This window comes from Callithrix jacchus, chromosome 16 (genome assembly GCF_049354715.1).
Source record: "Callithrix jacchus isolate 240 chromosome 16, calJac240_pri, whole genome shotgun sequence".
NCBI classification, from domain to species: domain Eukaryota; kingdom Metazoa; phylum Chordata; class Mammalia; order Primates; family Cebidae; genus Callithrix; species Callithrix jacchus.
Window position 1 is genome coordinate 41,191,178 of NC_133517.1, and position 23,754 is coordinate 41,214,931.

Sequence of the window (23,754 nt, forward strand, 5' to 3'; positions counted from 1 at the left end):
CATGAGCATAACCTTGGAGCTTGCTAGAAATGCAGGATCTCAGGCCCCATCTCAGACCTACTGAGTTAGAATTTGTTATTCAAGGCCACTTGGAGTTTTGGTTTTTCTTGTACAGTTCATCCAATATTAGCTAAAATGTATATTGAAACTTTAAACATTTAACATGTAACCCTAAACTTAACTGGAACTGAAAAAGATGAAGAAAAAAGATACAAGAGTTTTATTTTTCCAAAGTGTTTTATCCAAAATTTTGGCCCACAGCCTTCATTAGATTATCTAACAGAGCAAATAAAGTCTAGCAATATGAACAGGTTCTATTTCATCAAAAATATAATTTGGATTCAAATGTCTTTAATCAGTTGGTAAGTTAATGTTACTGTTTTACTGTGTCAAGACTAAAATTTTGAAATGAAAGCTAAGGAATCTACTTTTGTCTATATATTTGTGTTGTCCGTATGTTTTTATATTGTGTGTAGGTGATATTTTCCACCAGAATATATGAAAGAGCTCTGATTAATTTGAAAGGAAAGAAGTATCTAAATAAAGTATTTTATCAAAAATATAATTACAAACCCAAATATTCTTAATGTTACTTAAGTAAATATTTGATGAATTATTTGGTTTTAAATTTGTTAATAAAACACAAATAGAAATGTTTTCAGAATTGTCAATATACATTTTTACCTAGATTTACTGGTCAGACAGTTTTATATTTGTCTCTGGCAGATGTTTTAAAGTGTGAAGTTCTGATACAAAGGTTGTAAAACTATAAATTTAGCCTAGAAACAGAATAATTTTGTTTAAGATGATTGATATAATGTTATGTTAAATAAAGTGATACTCATTAAATATCTAAGTCATTTTAAAATAAGATAAAATACTTGATATGTGAGAGATAGCTTATAATTTTTTGCCTCCTAAGATTTTACTAGAAATTAAGGTTACTAGGATTTTAACATTTTAATCAATATGTAGTTCTGAAGTATATCAAAAGATGTGTTTTAATGATAAAGGCATAAAAATATGTTCTTCATTGAGAAAAAATAATTTTATCTAAATTCAGAATTTATAATAAGTTGTCTCAAACGGTAAAATTTAGGAAGGAAATAGAAACAAGATAGAAAGGAACCAGTAAGTACAAGAGGAAAATGCAAAGAAATTTATAGGTACAGAAATGTATTTTTTGGTAAGAAAGGTTAAAAAGACAATAATTTTGTATGAGATAGAATCTTGTGTAGTAAATTTTTCTTCTGGAGTAAAATGACTGGTTATTTAAGAACGGGGAATTATAGGGCAAAACAGAAATTCTAAACATGTTACCAAAGGCCTATGCAGGTTGTGAAAGGTCTGTAACGGATGAATTTATAAAAGAAAGGTTTTTGTGTGATAAAGTTGGCTATTATTAGAAGGAAATTATTTATAAGCCTTTTAAATATTGAGCTTTAATATTAAAAATACATTAATACAAAACTAATAATGTGGTCCACTATGTTAGAACAAGGTTTATTTTGTTTTTTTTAAAAATGTATTTTAGAGATGAGGTCTCACTCTGCTGCTGAGGCTGAATTTGAACTACTGGGCTTAAGCAATCCTCCTGCCTCAGCCTCTCAAGTAGCTGGGACTACATGTGCACACCACTATGCCTAGTTTCTTTCTTTTCTTTTCTTTTCTTTTTTTCTTTCTTTCTTTCTTTTCTTTCTCTCTTTTTCTTTCTTTCTTTCTTTTTAACGAATTATCGATCTGTTCTTAGTAAACATTGCGAGAGGTTTTAATGCTTATTCAGAAATCTATTTCTTTAAATTTTTAATAATCTCCTGAATTGCAGCTTCTTCCTGTTTTACAGGTTCTATTTCTGTCACATTGCTTCCTGAGGTCCACTTAATTTCTCTAGCTTCAGGTTAAAAATGTTCTATTTCATTTAGAATGGTAAGTTCATTTCTTACGGCAGAGTTTTCTTATTGAGGCTTCTCAGATTTCTTCCTCGGAAATTCAACTTGCTGCATGTGATTTGCAGGTCATACATTATTGCTTTTCCTCTTTCTCCCCTTGACAAGGTCTGGAATGATAACGCTCTCCTTCCACTATTTTATCAGCTCCTGTAACTTTTTTTTCTTATGGTTCTAACTCTACTCTTATGGCCTGATGCCGAAATGTTTATCTTGAAGTTTTAGTAAAGCAATTATTCCCTCCAATATAACTTGATTCTATACTCAGCTTTTCTTGATGTGTCTGAATTATTCCATGTAATCCCTGTCTTGGGTTTACTTCTTTTATAATACAGTGTACATTCATAAACTTGGAAACATTCTCTTCTTTTGTAAAGTTAAACTAAAGTACTTATTCATTAGGTTCAAATTCCAGGTTCTCTAAACAGGCTTTCCATAAGAAAAAGGAACCATACTTCAGAAGGTATTTGGGTTTTTTGTTTGTTTATTTGTTTATTTTTATTTTTATTTTTTGGTAGTCAGCACAACAAAGATTTTGTATTTATCAAGATAATTTTATGTTGCTTTTATTAGGTTTTTGATTACTTAGGAAAACTGAGCTTTCAAAGAGTTAAGTATTTCTTTGTTTTTTTGTTTTTTTTTTATATCCATGTAACTCCTGTGTTGCTTTTGAAGTCTTTGGTTTATCACTCTGGTTAAATGAATGTTTATTATTTCACAGTGACCTGTGATCTGTTTTGATAAAGTGTTTTAAACATTCTGGCATATCTTATGGGCTTCCTTAGGGTCAAAATTACAAATTAAATCGTTTTGACCTAAAATTAACTTTGAGATTTTCTAGTCAGGCCCCTAAAGAACCTCAAAAGATGTATCTTTTTTCTTGCAAAGATATGAGATGAGTAGGCCTATTTGGTAAGTTACATGGGAAGTATTGGCAAATGATAAATGATACTAGATCTTCTTTCAGTTACATTTATAGGTATGTTTTTTATATCAGTGTTCATTGTTTAAAACTCTTAAAGATTTAATGTCATCAGTTATAATTCTGGTTAGTATGTTGTATGCCACAAAAATAACCAAACGCCCTGTCAATTGCTGATTATAATAAGCTTCCATCAAATTTTTAACCATGGTTATTCTAAGTTTTTTTAATTCACAGTTATTGTTTTAATTTTTCTCTAAAAATTATTTAATCACAGTTAGTTAACCTCTTAATTTTTTTTTTTTTTTTGAGGACATCTGCTCAGCAACTGCTTATCCATCAGTTTTGCTATCAGATTTATGGAAAAGACTCTAATAAGTACTCTTAAATACAGGTTTGTGATAATTTTAAGATGAATGAACTAAATAAAAAACTTCAGAACTCTAATGAATAAACTGTTGAATTTGTAAAACTACTAATCAAAATCAAGCAGAACAAAAAAATTAAGAGGTTAACTAACTGTGATTAAATAATTGATAAGATACAGTCTTTATGACTTTCATTTAAACCATTATTGGTTCTTTATTTAAATATTTTATTTTCCAGATTTAAGAAAACTTTCTCTCTTGTAAGCTATCTATAGCTTACAACAATTTGGTGAAGCATACTTTTGTGAACAAATATGTAAGGCTTTGCTTTTTCTCCCTACTTGATCCCTCCAAAGTTCAGAATCTGTTCATGTGAATTCTTATGGCAATAGGGTTGTTTGCATAAGTTAAATAAGAATTTGCTCATTCAACAGGATATAATTGTAAACTTTGTTTATGTTACCAAGGCTTTGATAGAAATGCAACATTTGAAAGTGTGCATGTAATGCCTATCTTCAAGGGTTCCTAGCCTTACAGTGAATAAGTAAAAATTGTTACTTCCTACAGACCCAAGAACTTTTAGACTATAGATTTTGAATCCGTTATTTGCTAAATTTTTGCAGAAGTACAACTCCTAACAGAATAATGCTAGCCCAACACTTTGAGATAACAAAAGATATGAAACAGACAAAATTGCACTTAACAGTGAACATCGTGTAGACCTAGCCTGAGAAGCACTCCCTCTAATCCTTTCTTGCCACTCAAATGTAGCTAAAGGGGTTTTGGCACTGGGTCCTAGCTGCCATTCAATGCCTTCAATGTGGAACCAGTCCAGCAACCCAGGACAGGTCCATCCTGGCACTGGAGAACAATAAAAACGTAACTATAGTTGATTGCTCAATGATTCTTTTGGAGAAAGTTCTTGATCAAAAGAGGGAAATGTGAAAGTTGTCAGAATCAAAATGGAGTCACTTATGTTAAGAAGAAAAAAAAAAACCCTGATAAATAAAGGCAGGAAAGGCCATGAAGAAGATTCTTATGCATAAATACTTGATAACAATCACTGTCATAAAAGACTGCAAAAACCATAGCCTTGCACCAAAGTTATTGCAATCTCAAACAAAAAAATACTTCTTTGAGGACATCTGCTCAGCAACTGCTTATTCAGCCTCAGACTTGTGCCAGGCTTGTTATTGATCCTCATGGCTCCAAGGATGATTACCTGAAAACAATTATGTAAACCGGGCGCGGTGGCTCACACCTATAATCCCAGCACTTTGGGAGGCCCAGGTGGGTGGATCACGAGGTCAAGAGATCGAGACCATCCTCGTCAACATGGTGAAACCCCGTCTCTACTAAAAATACAAAAATTAGCTGGGCGTGGTGACGTGTGCCTGTAGTCCCAGCTACTTGGGAGGCTGAGGCAGGAGAATTGCTTGAACCCAGGAGGCGGAGGTTGCTGTGAGCCGAGATCATGCCATTGCACTCCAGCCTGGGTGACAAGAGCGAAACTCCGTCTCAAAAAAAAAAAATTATGTAATCCTCCTCATTTTCTTTTCAAAATTGTTGTCTTCCTTCACCTCCTTGGCCCTGCACATAGTTTACTATGTCATGTGTATCCCCATTGTCATGTCCTATTCCCAGATAAATATTATTGTTTTTAGAGAGCCTCTCCATTTTTTATTTAGGCTGACAAAGTAAAGAATATTATTCATGAAAATGTGGGTGAGCCTTATCCAATTATTTGAAGGCCTTAAGGAAAAAAAGTGAGGCTTATTGGAGAAGTAGGAATTTTGTCTCAATACAGTAATACAGAAGTACTGCCTGAGTCTCCAGCCTTCTTTTGACCTGCATATTTTAAACTCAAGATTGCAACATCAGCTCTTCCTTGACTTTCCAGTTTGCTGGCCTGCTTTATAAATTTTGGACTTGCCTGCCTCCGTAATCATGTGAGCCGATTCGTGAAAACAAAACTTTCTCTCTCTCTCTCAATATATATATTTATATATGTGTATATATTTTATATATACACATATATAAAAAAAGAAGAGAAGAGACCACCTCTCCTCCTCACTGTTATTGCTTCCTTTCTGTAGTTCTCCAACTGAGCCTGCTGTTTCTTATTAGTTCAATGGAAATAACAGTGCAAAATGCCCCTAGGGTTATCATGAGGATTACATGAGTGAAAACAGAAAACTGAGCCTCAGATTTCTTGTTAGTAACATGAGGATGATAATAGTGTGACTTCTTCATAGGGTTGTAGTGAGGAAAATAATAAAGCTCTTGGTACAGCACTTGAAGTAGCCTCAGGGACACTGTGAATAAGAGCAAACCATGGGAGAGCAAAACCCAAGGGAGAACGAGATTATTTCCTGTTTGTTGTTCTTTCTTCTTCCTTTAGGAAATATTTCCTTTAGCTACTGTCTATGCCATATACGCAGTTTATTCTATTGGCCTTGGGTCATTGATGATATATACGCCAGGCACAAATTCTCTCTTTCCCACTCCTTTTGTTCATATTTATAGAATTCTACTTGTAGAAACTTGGTAACTCTGTTAGCATGGTTTGATTAGACTCTTCACATTTCTTCATGATATTTCAACCCATAACCAGTTTGTTTTATGTGTGTGTGTGTGTGTGTGTGTGTGTCTGTATACACATATATATGTATATATGTAACAAATATAAGTATTTATTATATATAATATATATTGAGAGAAATAAAACTATGAAATAAACTATATATATATAAACATAGTATGTACTTACACAAACCTAGGTAGTATAACCCTCTACACACCTAGCCTATATGGTAGAGCCTATTGCTCCTAGGCTATAAACCTATGTAGCATGTTACTGTGTTAAATACTGGAGGCAATTATAATAAAATGATATTAGTATACCTAAATATAGAAAAGGGCAGTAAAAATATGACATAAAAATTAAAAATGGTACACCTGTATAGGCACTTACTATGAATGGAGGTTGTGGGCTGGAAAGTGCTCTGGGTGAGTCTGTAAGTGAATGGTGAGTGAACGTGAAGGCCTAGGACATTACCGTACACTACTGTAGACTTTATAAACACCGTACACTTTACAAACATTTTTTTCTTCAATAATAAATTAACCTTAGCCTACTCTAACATTTTTGCATCATAAACACTTAACTGTTTTTAAGTTTTTGATGCTTTCATGACACTTACTTAGCTTATAACACACATTATAAAGCTGTAGAAAAATATTTTCTTCGTTTATGTCCTTATTCTACAGCCTTTTCTTGTTTTTAGATTTTTATTTGTTACTTTTTGAACTTTTCTATTAAAAACTAAGGCACAAACACACACATTAGTCTACACTTACACAGGATCAGGATCATTAATATCATTTCTTCCATGTTCACACCCTGTCCTCCTGGAAGGTCTTCAGAGGCAAAAACATGCATGGAGCTGTCGTCTCCTACGACAGCAATGCCTTCTGGAATACCTCATGAAGGTCCCGCCTGATGCTTTTCAGTTAACTTTTTTTTTTTGTAATAAGTCAAAGGCATACACTCCAAAATAATGACAAAAAGTATAGTATAGTAAACACATAATCCGTAACATAGTTATTTATTATCATCGTCAGGTATTATGTATTGTACATAATTATATAGGTTATACTTTTAAATGACAGGCAGTGCAGTAAGTTTGTTTCCACCAGTGTCATCACAAACACGTAAGTAATGTATTGCATTATGACAGCTACAACATCACTTGGCGATAGGAATTTTTCAGCTCCATTATAATCTTATGGGACTACCATCATAAATGTGTTCCATTCTTGACTGAAACATCATTGTACAGCACATTATTGTATATGCATATGTTATTGGTTTTGTGTCTGTAGAGACCCTAACCAATTCACGTGCCAAACAGTAACCTCTTGAGGACGGTTATGTATTTTAGCTTGACTGGTACCATCATCCATCCACCTACTCACTAATTCATTAATTCACTCAATAAGTTTTTAAAGCATCTATATATAATGCCTGTGAGAAACACCTCAAACAACTTCCATGCTAGTAAGACAGACAGCCTGCATATCAAACCCATAAATCACCCAGTCAAGGGGCAGTAATGGAGCCATGAAAAAAGTGCAGAAGTAGCAGAGAGAGTAACACCAGCTGGAGATGTTGTGTGAATACTTCCTGAAGGAAGTATTGTGAACACAAATCAGCTTTAAACCCTGCCAAATCATTCAGCAAAGAAGAAGGTGTTTTGAAACATTCATTAACCCTTTAAAATCCAATATGTAACATCATCTATGCATCCACACCAGAACTAGATTACAATAATATTCCATTTCTTTTTTAAAGATTGAGCACTTAACTTTATTTTTTTCTCAATTTAGAAATTTTAGTAAAATGCATTTAGCATAAGAAATAAAAATTTGTGGCCAGGTGCAGTGGCTCATGCCCATAATCCCAGGCCTTTGGGAGGTGGAGGCAGGCAGATCATGAGGTCAGAAGATTGAGACCATCCTGGCCAACATGGTGAAACCCTGCCTCTACTAAAAATACAAAAATGAGCCAGTCATGATGGCGTACACCTGTAGTCCCAGCTACTTGGGAGGCTGAGGCAGGAGAATTGCTTGAACCTGGAGGCAGAGGGTGCAGTGAGCCAAGATCATGTCACTGCATTTCAGGCTGGCAACAGAGCAAAACTCTGCAAAGAAAGAAAGGAAAGAGAGAAAAAAAGAAAGCAAGAAAGAAAGAAAAGAGAAAGAGAGAGAGGAAGGAAGGAAGGAAGGAAGGAAGGAAGGAAGGAAGGAAGGAAGGAAGGAAGGAAGGAAGGATTTGTAACAATGTCAGATTTATATGGACATTCATTATATATGTTTTTTAACTTTTATTTTAAGTTCATGGGTCCAAGTGCAGGTTTGCCACCCAGGTAAACTACAATAGTTTTTCCATGTGGGAACAAAAAATAACCACAATAAAATAAGCATATGTAAGAAATAGCGAGATAATATATACAGAGAGGAGTAAAGTTTTGTCAGATTGATCTTTCAATTGTCTTTTAATCTCAGTAGAATAATCCAATTTCCTTTTCTTTTTCTTATGTATTCTGATGAGCATTTTTCTGATCTACTTTTATATAATGTGATCCTGCTCAGGTCAGAACTCAACTTTCTTTTTTCCTACATGTCTTTTAGGAACTCACAAGTTAATTTTCCTTCCTCTATTAAGTTATAGGATAAAATTATGCAACAAAACCATAAGATTATGAACCAAATGAATTATTGATGTGTTTGAACAAAGTCATTCAGACCTTTGAGAACACCCTTGTGCTGTGAGTACAAGAAAGCTACAATTAAGCTTGCTACCATTTTTCACTGCTTGTCACAAAAATGCCTCAAAGCTGGTCTGTATCAGCCACTCCAGTTTACCATTGAGAAACCTGAGCCACTAGAAGGTAAAGTAATTTTATTTTGTGAGTCAGCAGAGTCCTGGAAGGCCATGAGGAAATATGAGCTGCAGGCATTTTGGGATAAGATGGTTCTTAAGTCAGTGAGCCACCTTCTGAAGAGGCAGATGTAAAATTAAAAGCTATAATTAACTCTCTAACCTGAAGCTTTCTACTGTCCTGTTAATTATGAAATAATGAAAACAATTTCACATAATTTGAAGAAATAAGCAGAGGAAGGCTGATTAGAAATGGGGAACCTCTGCGGGCTGTGCATGTGTAATGACACCATGCTAATGACACTGCCGCTGTTGTGGCTTATGTGACTGTGATCGCTATATTCATGTGGTAGGAGCCAACGTTCTAGTGTACATTGTGAGTAATATAGTATATGCAGATAATAACGTACTCCTGAATACAGGGGCCTCTGAATCATCCAGAAAAATATTTTGAAAACCACCAGACTCCTCACAGTCCACTTCTATAGCTGGTAGGAAGCTGACGCATTATAATTTAAGTGATGGAGTTTGAGGTTTGGACCAAGAATAATAACCCAAGATGGCAGCCCAGGCAGAGATAGGAGGTTGAGAACTTGAAGAAACTGAGAGATTGGAGTGCTTGGCTTATACACTCTGCTATTCCCTGAATTGCTTCATCTTTCTGGGCAGTTTTTTTTCCTGTCTGTTTCTTCATTTGCAATGAAAGAGAGCTGGATTAGGTGATTTCCAGGGTCCCATATACTCTTACATTCTCTGATTGCATATTTGTGTAACCTGTTTCCCCTGGAGTCCCAGGAGAGACCTGCTCTGCAGCCAGCACCTGCAGGGCCACTTCCAAGCAAACAAATCAATAAACAGCTGATCATATTCTGTAAACTCAGCACTGTTGCTCTTTTCCCTCTTCCTGTGGTAGTGACCTCCCCTTCCCAAGAGAGGCTACTCTTTAACTGGGAAGACGGCTCTGAGGCTCCTCCCAGCATATGATGGAAACAGCAAGTAATTTCAAATCTGATTTGAAGAGTAGAGTTCAAATCCTATTTTCTGTAATTACTGACTGTGTGCTGGCAGTGGTTTCATATGGACTAGCTGTGTGACCTGAGTCTCTTTCTAAGCCACAGTTTCTTCATCCGCAAAATGAATATTATAATAGTATCTATTTCACAGTTTTATTGCATGGATTAAAGAAAAAAAGATAATGATAAGTGATTTTGCCTAAAAGACTACCTGGCACATGTCAGATTTCAAATATGTTAGCTCTGTGCCTACTCTCTTCACACTCCATGCTTTATTAGTGCTTACAGATAAAAGGATGATACTCCAAAAGTCAAATTTTAGACAACATCCGGTGATGAAGGACAGATTTGGCTTCTCATCCTTGCAATTTCATTATTTAGGCAGTTCTACTGAAACAGCAGGTCTAGATCTTAAGTACACCACCAATTCTCTTTTTATTAGACTAGAAACTTGGGCCTTAAGCTAGCAACCCACTAAAGACTGGGTAAGAGTAAATAGCAGCTTGAAGGCACTTTATACAAGTCTGACATTCCTTATTTATGCCATACCTGTGGAGCTGAAGAGGCAAAACAGAATGTAGAGATTTCCAATGTGGTCAATAGGGGGAATGTAATGGATGATGATGTAATGCTTTTGTGAGCCAAAAGAAGCTGGAGCAACTCAATTTTCTAGAGAAACAAAAGGAAATAGGCAGGATCATGGCCCAAGAGTGAGGACTAGGGTATGGTAATGTAAGCACTGTGGTTTTGTTCATTTGTTTTGTATATTTAAAACCAACTACAACAAGGAAGAGGTAAGATATTTACCCACTGAATTCAAATCTTCTACAAATATCATTGCTTCCTACCAAGATCTAAAGCTTCCACAAAATGAAATTTCTTTTTGGGGGGACACCAGCAGCTGCTCATTGGCTAGAGAAATCAAAACTGAATAATGTAAAAGTTCCTCACTATCCATTAACTCTGAAGAATACAAAGAACACTTAAGATAAGATGTCTATGTGGACAAAGTGTTCTTGGTCCCTTTGCTAGAAGAAACCTTTTGTAGAATGCAAATACCCTGAGGCCAAATGGTCTTGCTACTACTTACTAAGTTGGTTCCCCATCTCCATATCCCCCACCTGCATTTTTTTTAATCCATCTTAGCCTAAGTTCTAAGAAAATAAACCATGTGAAGAAGCACGGCCAAAAAAAAAAAAAGTGCTTTATACGTCACTTACATTGTCTGGGTCCTCATAAGACATAGGGAGACTAAATTGCCTAAAGCTGCACACTAGCGACTGTGCTATAAAGAGAAACCAAGTTACCTGTCAGAGAGTCAAGGATGGTTCTGGTATAAAGCTGAGTTTGGAAGTTGCAAAATATAAAGAAGGTGTGGTCTCTGACCTTACGGCACTGAAAAATGAATGAGTCTAACAGACTTTCTCCTTTGCTATTGTGACAGGTTGGAACTCGGCATCGAGAGCTTCCATTTGCAAAGGTAGATGCCCAAAGAGCAAAGTGGTCAAGGTGACTCAGACAGTGTAAACCTAAGGGCAGAATGGTGCTAACCTTGCCACCACACCCACTGCATGACTGGTCTTTACCTTTGTCTTTTCTGAGTCACATTTTGCAGACCAACGGCCAAGAATAAGGAATGATCCTGGGACCCATGGACAAGTTTGACACTATGAAGCAATTGCCAGACATCATATTACCATGGGCTTCTTGTTCACACCCTTGATTTACACATAGCAATGTACCTCTCTATGTGCTGCATCCATTATCACACCGCTTAGTGTTTCCCTAAAGAAAATGCTTAAAATTAAGCTAATGTGTTATCTTCAAAACAAAGGAAATCAAAATGCAATGCTAGTTTTGTTAGTTGTTCTAAGATCTTGAGAAATTGAACACATACAGGACCAATCCCTGCTATTCTCAGGCAGACGTATTTGCAGTCTCTAAAACGCAGAGATTACCAACGAAATGTTTTAGATTCCAATTTAAATGAATCACGGTTCTTGGTTTTCTTGGCATGAATCACGGTGAGCTTGCACTTTTGAGACAAATATCATGCCTTATGAATTATTGACTGAAAATGAAGGACAAAATTATTATTTGCAAATGCACAGTATATAAGAACTATAAGGTGTGTCTGGGACTATATAGTTAAATGATGCCATCTGAATGATTCATTTAAATTATTGGTGTTTCTCAAGCTACTTTTATTTTCTCACATTAGTAATTGTGTGAAAATTACTAATGTTTTAAGTAAAGTTGAGTAAGTTGAGTTGGTGCGATCAAGGGTCAGCCAGGATCCAAGCTTTTATTTTGTACCAACTTGACAAAATGCTTCTGCAGGAGTGATGGAGGCGTCTGTGGTCAGGCTTTGGCATGCACACAGAAGCCACAGAGCCTGACCAGCTCAGCAGTAAGAGTTTTAAGAGGCTCTCAAGGAAATGGCAGGATCTTTTGTAGAAGACAGTAGATATTGGTGGACTTACTTAAATATAAGATTTTGATCTATTTCTTCTCCATGAAAATGCACATTAGGTTAGAGACCTTCCTGAGAAAAACAATTTGAAAGAAACATCCATCCTCAGATTCTTTTTTCACTCTAGCAAGATAGGTTAATACAGGGGAAAAAACCAAGTGTGGTTGTATTAGTCCATTTTCACACTGCTGATAAAGACATACCTGAGACTGGGCAATTTACAAAAGAAAGAGGTTTAAATGAACTTACAGTTCCACGTGGCTGGTGAGGCCTCACAATCATGGCAGAAAGTAAAAGGCATGTCTCACATGGTGGCAGATAGGAGAAGAGAGGGTGCACAGGGAAACTCACTTTTATAAAACCATCAGATCTCATGAGACTTGCTCACTATCATGAGAACAGCAAGGGAAAGACCTGCTCCCATGATTCAATTACCTCCCACCAGATCCCTCCCACAACATGCAGGAATTCAAGATGAGATTTGGGTGAGGACACAGACAAACCATATCAGCAGTTAACAGATAAGTAAGTACTTTCACTTGAAGGTAAACATTGAAAGTCAAATGCTGAAGGTATTCACACAAAGCTCACTAACTTAAGAATGAGCCAGCTAACTCTTAATCTCTGAATGTGTTTGTTTTGTTTTGAGACAGAATCTCTGTTGCACAGGCTGGAGTGCAGTGATGCAATCTTGGCTCACTGTAACCTAACCTACCAGGTGCAAGTGATTCTCTTGCCTCAGCCTCCTGAGTAGCTGGGACTACAGGCATGTGCCACCACACCCAGCTAATTTTTGTATTTTTTGTAGAGATGGGGTTTCACTATGTTGGTCAGACTGGTCTCAAACTCCTGACCTCATGATCTACCCGCCCTGGCCTCCCAAAGTGCTGGTATTATAGGCATGAGCCACCACACCTGGCCAAGAGTCTTTTCAAACTGGCCATGTTTATACAAAATTAGAAAGGAGAAGGCTTTTCCCTACTCTATGTACTCCTATATACTCCCGCAAATCTAATGAACAAGTACATGAGGACTTTGTGCAAAGCAGAAGTGACCTTAATGTAGTTTGAAAGAGCTAGAGATGCTGCAGGAGATATGGCCCACAGTTCTTCACCCTGCTCCAGCCCTCTACTGCTGCAGGCACTGTTGATGTGGTGAAAGTAGAAAATATCCTTACATTAGTGAGCTCCCTTTAAAAATCACTGCTCTGAAAAAATAAACAAGAGAGCCCGTTGGGTTCTGTGCAAGATTAGAGACTTGAGTAGCGGAAAACACAAAATTGGATCTATAACTTATACTCAGTTACCAGGATAAATTCCATGTGGATCAAAAACTTAGATTTTAAAAAAGGGAAAACTCCAATAAAAGAAGAAGAAACATGAAAATTTCTTTGTAATTAGAAACCAAAATTCATGAAGGAAAAGTTGTTTTTTAGATGAAATAAAATTTTTGTAAAGTTTATTTAAGCAAAAAATTTGTGAACAAAATAGAAAACAATTGACATATTGGAAAAAATATTTGCAATTCATACAACAAAAGGTTAGTCTCCTTAATATATAACATTTCTAGAAATTCATAACATAACCCAACAATCCAAAAGAAAAATAGGCAAGAAATGAACAAATGGTCCACAAAAAAAGTGAAGAATGACTCTTACACATATGAAGAAACACAACCTCTTCAATAGTCAGATACATGCAAAATGAAACTACATTGAAACACAATTTTCTACCAATCGATAAAAATCCAAAGTAGAAGCACTGTTGTCCTAACTGCAGAGAAATGGATGCTGTGATGTATTGCTTGTGGGAAGGTAAATTACTGTGACTCCTAGAGAGAACAGTTTGCATCATCTATCAAAATTACAAATGCATCTTTCATTTGACCAAACAATTTCACTGCTTGATGTTTACCCAAATTTTTCACTACAGCACTTTTTTGTAATAGTACAATCGGTGAGATAAATTAAATAAGTTGATACATTTATATGATAGAATTCTATATAATAGTTTATCAAAGAAAGAGGAAATGAAGTATCTACTGATATGGAATAACCTTATGATTCAGTGATAAGAAAGAAATGGTGCATTCTAGAATGTACAACATGTCCATTTGGGGGAGTGGGAAATTGATGAGGAACCTGTATGCACATTTGCTGGCATATTCAAGAAGTAACTCTGGAAGGACATCTAAGATGTTGCTAACAGTGGCTACCTGGATGGTAAATGGATGGAGTCTGAGGGTAGAAAGAAGAATTTCAGTTCTCCAAAAGAATGAGTTTCCAGAACTACAGCTTCCTGGGATTAGAGATACAGAGTAGGATCATAGAACTGACCAGTCTTCGTGGCCTACTCAGGATCAGTAACATGGTTTTGGCTTCATTATCGCAGAATTCACGCCAGCAGCACTGGCCAGCTCTCAGACCATAGGAGCACAGCACATTCTAGAATCAAAGATTAAAGTTAGAAGCTACATTAAGGAGCCTTTGAAATAAGATTTGAGCTCAAGTCTTCTAAGTCCTTCTTTTATTCTACTTAACTTCCATTAGACCAACAGTTCTTAACTGGGGATAATTTTGTCCCCAGGGCACAATTATGATTGTCACTGCTAGGAAAGGCGGGAGTATGCTAGAGGCCAAGGAAGCCACTAAACATCACACAATGCATAGGAGCAAAAACAAAATAAAATAAATTTGACATAAAATATTAAAGTTGAGATTGAGAACCTTGCCCTAGATAGGATACCAAAGGAAAGATGAAACTTGTGAGGCAAATTAAGGAATCTTCTACCATAAATAACCTTTCAGTGCATCCCTGTATCTGAGGAGTCCCGTGTAGGGGCAAGAGATGGATGATTTTTCTATACGCTGGTGTGACAAACACTATAAAACTTAATCTTGACTCAAACACAAGCTAGATCTTAAAGCACAGTGCCATAGTTAAAGAATAACAATTCCTTAAATTTCTACATGTACTGGAAATTGTTTTCCAGTGTTGGCACCTGTCTTTACTGCCCATTTCACTCAAAGTCACAATGAGGCTTGATTTACAGGAGACCCGCTATTTAGAAACCCTGCAGAGAATCAGTAAAATCAGTGCTCCCACTGCAGAAAGGCTGCTGTCTCTGGGAGGTAGTTGAGCAGCTGCTAGGGAGTCTCCCTTTACTGCCGTCAGCAAAGAGAAAGAAGAACGAAGTGCTGATTCACCAACTGCCAGACAAATGGGGCGGGGGTGCAGGGAATGTGGCGAGAGACGTCTGGAAGAGATGAGAGAATCACTCAGGGAATCATTTCCGATGGCAGAAACACAACAAAACTGCATTCTGATGCCAGGGAAAGCATAATTAGAATGATAGCAAGTAGTAAGAATAGATAATCAGCAGAGTGGAAGAGAGAGCTGGCATTCTCCTCAAATGAGCACCACTGTTCCCAAGCCCCTAAAAGACTTCCCATGGGAGCTGCATGGTGAGGACCAGATCAGAACCTGGGGCATTCTGAGAGTGGGCACGCAGCTTCCCTCAGGAGGTCTGGTATTTATCTAGGGCCTGTGGGAAATGGTCACTTTCTCACTTTTGCAGCCATTGAAAAACAAGAAGAAGAAGGGGTGGTGCCCCTCTGCCCTGCAGCACTCTGTCTGGACACTTGGCTTCATGGAGCTTTTCCTGGCTTCCTTATGGAGCCAATTTAACACTCTCAATGAATGAAACAGTGGCCTTCATGGCACTTCCTCACTCCTCTACTCTCCTTCAATTGATTGTCACTGAGTCGTCATGTCACAATCTCTTTTTAAACTGTTCTTTCTTCTGCTGGTTTCAATTTTTCCCTCATGGCCAAGATTGTGACTCTGGCTGGTGTTGAACAAGGGGTGAAAATCAGGCACTTAGAGATACAGTACTAGTGAACTCAGTGGGGAGTAAGGAAGTTAGTCAGACTCCTAGGTTAAAACAACTCAAACAATATTGACCAGTTGTGTTTGTTTACCACTTTATACCCTCACGGGAAAGTACCAGCAATGAAAAATCGTTGAAAAATGACAGAAAATAGCATGCTCCTCAAGAAATGAAAGGAGTAAGAATCTACTTACAATCTTTCTCTCCTTTGAAGGCTCACTGAGAAAACTATTCCATTCAGAGATGAAGATTCAGGATTAGCCACTAGAATTGTCTAGCTACTGAGCCAGATTTGGCATTTCCTTGGGATGGTGCTAAAAATCAGAAGAACTTTGGTTTGCATGACCTTTAGTGCTGTATTTAAGGCGGTTGCCATATATACCTTATCTTATTCAACCCTTGCAACATCCCTGGAAAATTGCTGTAGTATTTCCCATTCCAAAGATCAAGAAACCAAGGTCCAGAAAAATGACTTTAAAATGCTTAAGATTGCAGAGCTCATAACATAGATGGTTTTCCTACGCTCTGGTACTACACACACTTTGTAACAACCAGAAAGAACTCGAGAGAATAGAAACAACAAAGATTTATTTAGCATTCACTATGTGTCAAGCACTGTGTTAAAGGTTTGCATTCTTTTTCTTTTTAATCCTAATCACAATCCTGTCATGTAGGTGCCATCATTTTCAACATCGACTAATGGGAGATTATCTAAATACATATACAAGATACATATACATGGCAGGAAGGTGGGATCTCATTAATAAAAATTGAGAGGATGACCTGTTTCACCAGCTGAAAAGGTTGTCAGATCTCCTATATTTGCTCTTAACAATTTAGGAATTCACATACACTCATACTAGAAAGTCTAAGATCTCATTCCCAGGGTATCAACACTGTATACATGTTCTCTCACTGAGACTATTCAAGAACTCCACAATCTTACTCTGTTCAAAAGACTTAATTCTCTTTCCAAATGCCAGGCAGAGAGTAAACTAGCTTCTGGCTGGTCCCCTCATGTCACTGATTCTCACTGATTTTTGGGGTCCTCACCGTCTGTTATTGTCATACAGTGTCTTACAGAACACTTCGGTGTTTCCAAGGTCCTAAGGTCCATAGGATAATCACTGTCTCTGTTGGTAAAGCCTCTACTTGTCCTGATTATAGCAGAGGCTGCTGAAAAACCCGCCTATTTGAGCTGTTTGCTTTGCACACAAATATTCAACCGTTGATACCAAAACAGGACCAACACGTCAGAGTAGAGTGGGTCTGCAGGTTACCAGCCCTACTGCCTCCTGCACTGTCAGCCCTGTGCCAGGGGTCTCTAGGCCCAAGTTACAATACAAGCTCCCTTTTCATTCGTGGCAAACTTCTCTCCAAGACCCGTGATGTCCTTTCCTACCAGGGACATCTTTCATTGCAATTCCAACACAGTAGAAAGGTTTTTCTAACACCAAAACCCCAAAAGAAAATAAAATAAACTTTATCTCTTTACTTCCAAGCAGTTATTTGGTGTCTGGGTAAATTTTCCCACTTTCTTTTCAGGACCATTTTCTAAACCAAAAGATATTGGAAGGGTCATTTTCAGGAGACCACACACGGTCTATCATTTCTCCCCCATCCTAGGACAATAGTTATATGTTGGTCTTACCTTACCATAATTAATGTAGGCCCCTCGAGTAATTTCCCCTATAATAATAACAATAAAATGTGCCTCAAGGTGACTCTGGCTCTAGGCATAGAAGAACTTGGCACCATTTTCAGAGTTCCACCTCATTAGACACTCTTGACTTCGTGTGTGAATCCATCAGTGGGACAACACTGTTGATCCTACCACTGCTATCTGTTCCCCCTAAATATGCCCAGCAAAACTGTTTATATTGAAATCTAAGCTCTGTATTTTCTCAAACTACTGGCATAAAACAGAAGCAAACATCTAAATCATTTCAAAACATCTTAATAACTAACCCATCACTGCGGAAGTTACAGCTCATAAATATCTTGGTTCTATCAACATACAGTTATATGATGTTAGACTTGGTGCTACAGATGGTATGTTTCCTTCTGACACATTATAAGCAAGATAAAAATGCATAAATGTCTGAAGACAACTGCAAAAGAGAGAAACAAAATCCTAACCTTAGGAAGCAGGCTAGAATCGTATTTTGTGAAGCCATGAGCCATGTCACATAATGCAAAGAAACTTCCTTTACCCCTTTACTCTGAGAGGAATGTTGAACATTTAAAGGAATGTTACCTCACCGGATAGACGGTGTTAAACACATGTGCTTTCTTCTTTTGTTTCCTTGCAGCTCCTCAAAACACAAATGAACTTTGAGACAAAACACAATGAACTGTGTCTTAAAGGTATAGAAAAGGGACAAAGAAATGGGAAAGGGCACAGCATCATCAAAAATCTTGAAAACTGAAAAGATAAAAAAGGCATCCCCAGGTGTAATGGCTCACACCCATAATCTCAGTACTTTGGGAGGCTTAGTCAGGCAGATTGCTTGAGCTCAGAAATTTGAGGCCAGTCTGGGCAACATGGCAAAACTCCATCTCTACTCGGGAAACTGAGGTAGAAGGATTGCTTGAGCCCAGGAGATTGAGCCTGCAGTGAGCTGAGATCACACCACTGTACTCCAGCCTGGGCAACAGAGTGAGACTGGAAGGGAAGGGAAGTGGGGGAAGGGAGAAGGGGAATGGGGGAGCCAAAGGAGGAGGGAAGTGGGGAGCCAAGTGCTGAAGAAAGGTGGGAAAGGGAAGGGGAAGGAAAGGGATAGGAAGTGGGGAGGGAGGAAGGGAAGAGGTAGCCTAGAGGGGAGGGAAGGGAGCGGAGGGGAGGAGGAGGGGAAGGGAAAGGGAAAGAAAAGAAAACAAAGGAAAAGAAAAGAAAAAAGGCAGCAGGCCTGGGGAAAGTGAATCCAAAACTAGTGGTAAGGAAACGTGAAAAGCAATCTAATTTGCGCCATGAAAGACCAAACGTTCTGAAGTTGACAGCCCCAGATAACTCTTGAAGGAGGCTGAGGAGAGATGCGCTGGCTAAAATAGGGAGAATGAGTTGAAACTATAAGAGGCTGCTGAACCCCAGAACCCTTTTCTCACTCAATCCACTAGCTGGACAGCTAAGCCTTCCCACTCCAGTAGAAGACAGGAAGTTTACTCTGCACAGAGTGTAAAACAGTCTCCAAACTGGAACATTAACCACAGTTAAGGGTGAAGTGCTCTTCTGCAGTAAATGCTTTAGTGGAATTCATGCCTTCTCTACAACCTGACATTTCCACTCCGAGGAATACACACAACAAGCAGGGGTGCACAGCCCACCAAAAGACAGGTTCAAGGATGTTCATAGAATTACTATTTGGAGAAGTAAAAAACTGGAAACAGTGCAAAGATGTATCTACAACATAATGGCCAAATAAATTGTGGCATGTTCTTCCAATGGAAACTCACAAACACAATATTGAATGAAAGACATCTGACAGAAAGGTTTCTTATAAGTTTCTAGTTATAAAAAAGTTCACAAAGAGGCAAACCTAATTCTATGATATCAAAAATCAGGGTAATGGTTAATCTGAGAGAAGTAGGAGGATCTAAAGCCTGGGAGGGGACATTAAGGGAGCCTTTGGGATGCTGGCAAGCTTCTATTTCTTGAGATGAGTGTGGTTATGTGGGTGTGTTCACTCTGTGATCCTCTGTTGAGCTGAACACTTATGATCTGGTCACTTTTTATATGAATGTCATACTTCAACAATAAAGTTAATTTTTAAAAAGTGAGTCAACTAACAGATCAGCAGATTGCATATCAAGTCCAGAAGTCTTAAAGAACCCCTATTTTCAGTGTAGGAGTGGGTTTCTTTGTAAAAACTTGCCATCAGTGGAAAGGAATAGGGGAGGTTGATGGAATGTCTTTTAATCCAGGAATCTCTGCAGAGAGGCCAGGCTGTGATTTTATCACTTATAGTTACTAGACACAAACAGCCCGCTGCACACTGGATATCCAGCATAAAAAAGTTTTCTTCATTTCTTTCCAAACCATTTTGGTGGGCAGAATCCTAAAATGGTCCCAAGATTTAAGGCCACTGCTATACTCACACCTTCTCCCAATTATTCAATTAAACACCAATCTACATTCTGAAGTGAAGGGATTTCTTGGATGTAATTAAGATGCCAAATCAGCTGATTTTAAGATAAGGAGACTATCCTGGGAGAGCCTGACCTACAATGAGACCTTAAAAGGCAGAGAGTTTTTCCTGGTTGGCCAGAGCAGAAGAGATCAGAGAGAGATGCTTGGGCTAGCCTGGAACAATGTAAACCTTTATGCATGAGCTGCCTGTGGGGGCCAGAGGCAAGGACCTATGGCATCTTCTAGAAGATTTGAACGGCCCCTGGATAAAAGTCAGCAGGAAAATGGAAATTGCACTTCTACTACTGAGAAAAAGATGAATTTTTCCAAAAACCAGTGAGCTTGAAAACACTCCATTTGAAAACCACACCCCTGTTGAAAGCTTCATTTCAGCCTGATGAATCCCTGAGCAGAAAGCCCAGCTCTGCCCTTCCTGGGCTTCCAACCTACAGAAACTGTTAGATAATAAACTTGTGTTGTTTGAAGTCACTGAGTTTGTGGTAACTTTTTATGCTGCAGTAGAACATTAATGCAACCACTTCCTCCCAGTATTCCTCTCATCCACCATCTCATTTTCTATGTTATATTGAAAAGATGCTAATTCCTAGTAACAGTTGCCCTTTTCAGACTTTCTAAAATCTCTAATACAAGAGTTTTCTTTCACCACTCTTAGCAGCAGGTCAGTGGAGTCCATATTAACGCCTTATTAGCATTTAGAACTCATGGGCCTATAACTTCAAAGACTGAAAAAAGGTCAAAATTGAAATCTTGAAGATAAAGAATAGTGTGAAGAAAGGAGCACACGTTTGTTGACCAGAGGCATTAAAACCAATGAGTAATCTCTGAGAGATGAGTAAGGCCAAAAAAATTTTAAAAATAATATGTAAGTAATTAACCATAAAATTTGTTTCAACCGAGGTATATAGAGATAATTTAATAGATTTTTAAAGCGTTAAACCAATCGGGGTGTTACAGAAGCAATACGTCAGAGAATAATGGTCTGGTGCCAAAAGAACCCCACAGGCCAGTCTAGAAGGTTCTTTTGGCACCAGACCATTGTCTTGGATTGCGGGTGGAGCCATGCCGCAGGTCCTTTGTCTCTGTTGCGCTGATTGCGTAATTAGTCCACGTAACTCTCCCTGCCTCTCATCCTTCTGCCAAACCTATGTAGGCTGCTTTGTATTTCTTCGTCATTGTTATGTTCAGCATGAGGCCATTGTTCAAAAACATTATAAATAGGATTTGATAACAAACTTCCTAACTGCAATGAAAGTAACACCCACGGTTTCAAGCACACACATGCGCTATATTAAAATGAGGCCCCATCTGAGAAAAGCTGTATTTTGTGAGTGATTGCCCTCACAGGTGCTGGCTGAATGCTTGAGGATTTATAGGAGTAGAAAATTCTGCAGACCTCTGTGGGCTGTGCCATCAGGGTCAGGAAAGTTTTGAGAAATGACCTAATTAAATCAGCACACAATGGGAGAAGAAAAACGCCTTACAGGCGTAAAGACACAATGCATCTTTGACCAAATGCAGACTTTCGCTGATTTAAAGAAAGTGCAGCTAAAGAAAGAAGTGGTCAGCAGGAAAGACAGCAAATAACACAAGACCCTCATTGTGTCCACAGCGCTGGTTAAGTGAGAGAAAGTGTACTTGGGAGGCAAGAGTGTTCTCAGTGAGTAGATGAAATTTCACTGGTGGCAGAGTTGTTTCATCAAGATTTCCTAGACTTTAGAGAAGCTGTTTCCCCAAACTAATATCCCTTTCCTGATTTGTTATGAGGAAGGTGTTCTGGATAAATAACTGGAGCATCGTAAGTATTTTTTGTTTGGGTTTTGTTTTTGTTTTTGTGTTTGAGACAGGGTGTTACTCTGTCACCCAGGCTGGAGGACAGTGAAACAAACACAGCTCACTGCAACTTCAAACTCCTGGGGTCAAGCAATCCTACCATCTCAGCCTTCGAGTAGCTAGGAGTACAGGCAAACACCACCATGCCCAGCTAATTTTTAAAATTTTTAGTAGACAGGAGTCTTGCTGTGTTGCCCAGGCTGGTCTCAAATTCCAGGGCTCAAAGTATCTTCCTGCCTCAGCCTCCCAGAGTGCTGGTATTACAGGTGTGAGCCACTGGGCCCAGCCAAGCATTGTAAGGTTTATGTTTTGTTGTGACATTGGTTGTTAATGACGCTTTAAATATCTTACCTTTGAAAATTTATAAAACTTTAAAGCCACCATGTCAGCTTTGTGATAACTTCATTTCAGTCGATGAGCTAGATTCTACTATTAGCCCATTTAACTAATGAAAAAACTGAGACACAGTGGTTAACTTACCCATTTACCTGGCTAGTCAGGCAGTGGTTACAAGAGTGGGAGGAGGGTCATGGTGAGACTCTGACTTTACTGTAATGGTCCACAGATCTGTTAATATTGGAAATCCCTTCATTGGAGGCTTGAAAATTAGTTCCCAGCCTCCTTTCATTTTCTCTTTTTTTCTTTACTATTTTCTTTCTTCTAAAAATTCATTTACTGACCAGCCTGACCAACATGGAGAAACCCTGTCCCCACTAAAACTACAATTTAGCCTAGTGTGGTGGCGCATGCCTGTAATCCCAGCTACTTGGGAGGCTGAGACAGGAGAATCGATTGAACCTGGGAAGCAGAGGTTGCCTTGAGCCAAGATTGTGCCATTGCACTCCAGCCTGGGCAACAAGAGTGAAACTCTTTGTTTAGTTCTTTCTTTGTTTTCCTTCTTATATACCTAAGACCTTGTGGCATATAATTGAAAAGGCTGATTCTATAACGTGTTTACCAAAATAGGCAGTCCCTATTCTTCTACTTGAGGAAATAACTGTCAACTCTTTTTTTTTTTTAGTTCTTTTGTTATTTATCTCCATATAACTAAATAATTTGCTTATATTGCTACTTACTATTTCTTCAGTTTTGGAATTTTCTATTGGCCTCCCACTAGGAAGACAGTGATTTACTTCTCTTTCACGCCTTCACCCTGTTCCACCTCTTTTGTGATAAATGTTTGTCTTAATTTAATTAGATCAATATTAGTATTTAAATTATTATGACTATTTTGTTATAAACATGCAAATGCTACTCACAATTGAGCCATCTACCGTCTAGAATAATTTTTCTTTCCTCCACAAGTTTTAATTTTTACTGGAATTGTGTAGTTTATTCATTTGCTTGCCATTTTGTATAATTATCACAAACTAAACCACAACTCTCTGCCAGGGTCTAAATCACCTCTCAAGATGATGAGAGGTGTCTGTTACAGTATCAGAAGTATGACAGTCCCTACTGTTCTACACTATTGTCAACACTTGAATTTGTCATTTAAAATTTTTGATCATTCTGGAAGGGAGTTCTATAGATACATCCTCCAGTTGTTTTAATCTGCATTTTTTTGATGACTAGTGAAATTGCTCACCTTTTTATTTCTTTATTAGACGTGTAGCTATCTTCTTTTATAATAGATTTTTTTCATCCTTTTTTCCATTTTTAATTGGATTTTCTGTATTTTTTCTTAATGATTTGTAAACATTCTTTATTCTGGATACTAGTCT

General features: G+C 37.8%; 1 long non-coding RNA gene across 1 annotated transcript in view; it reads left to right on the top strand.

Moving 5' to 3' along the window:
- The window catches only part of LOC118148629 (uncharacterized), a 42,436-nt gene extending 23,967 nt beyond the window's left edge, over positions 1-18,469 (top strand). Inside the window, exon 2 of the long non-coding RNA XR_004735553.3 lies at positions 11,137-18,469. This is a non-coding gene — a long non-coding RNA (uncharacterized LOC118148629). The remainder of the gene's footprint in view (positions 1-11,136) is intronic.
- The last annotated feature ends 5,285 nt before the right edge of the window (positions 18,470-23,754 follow it).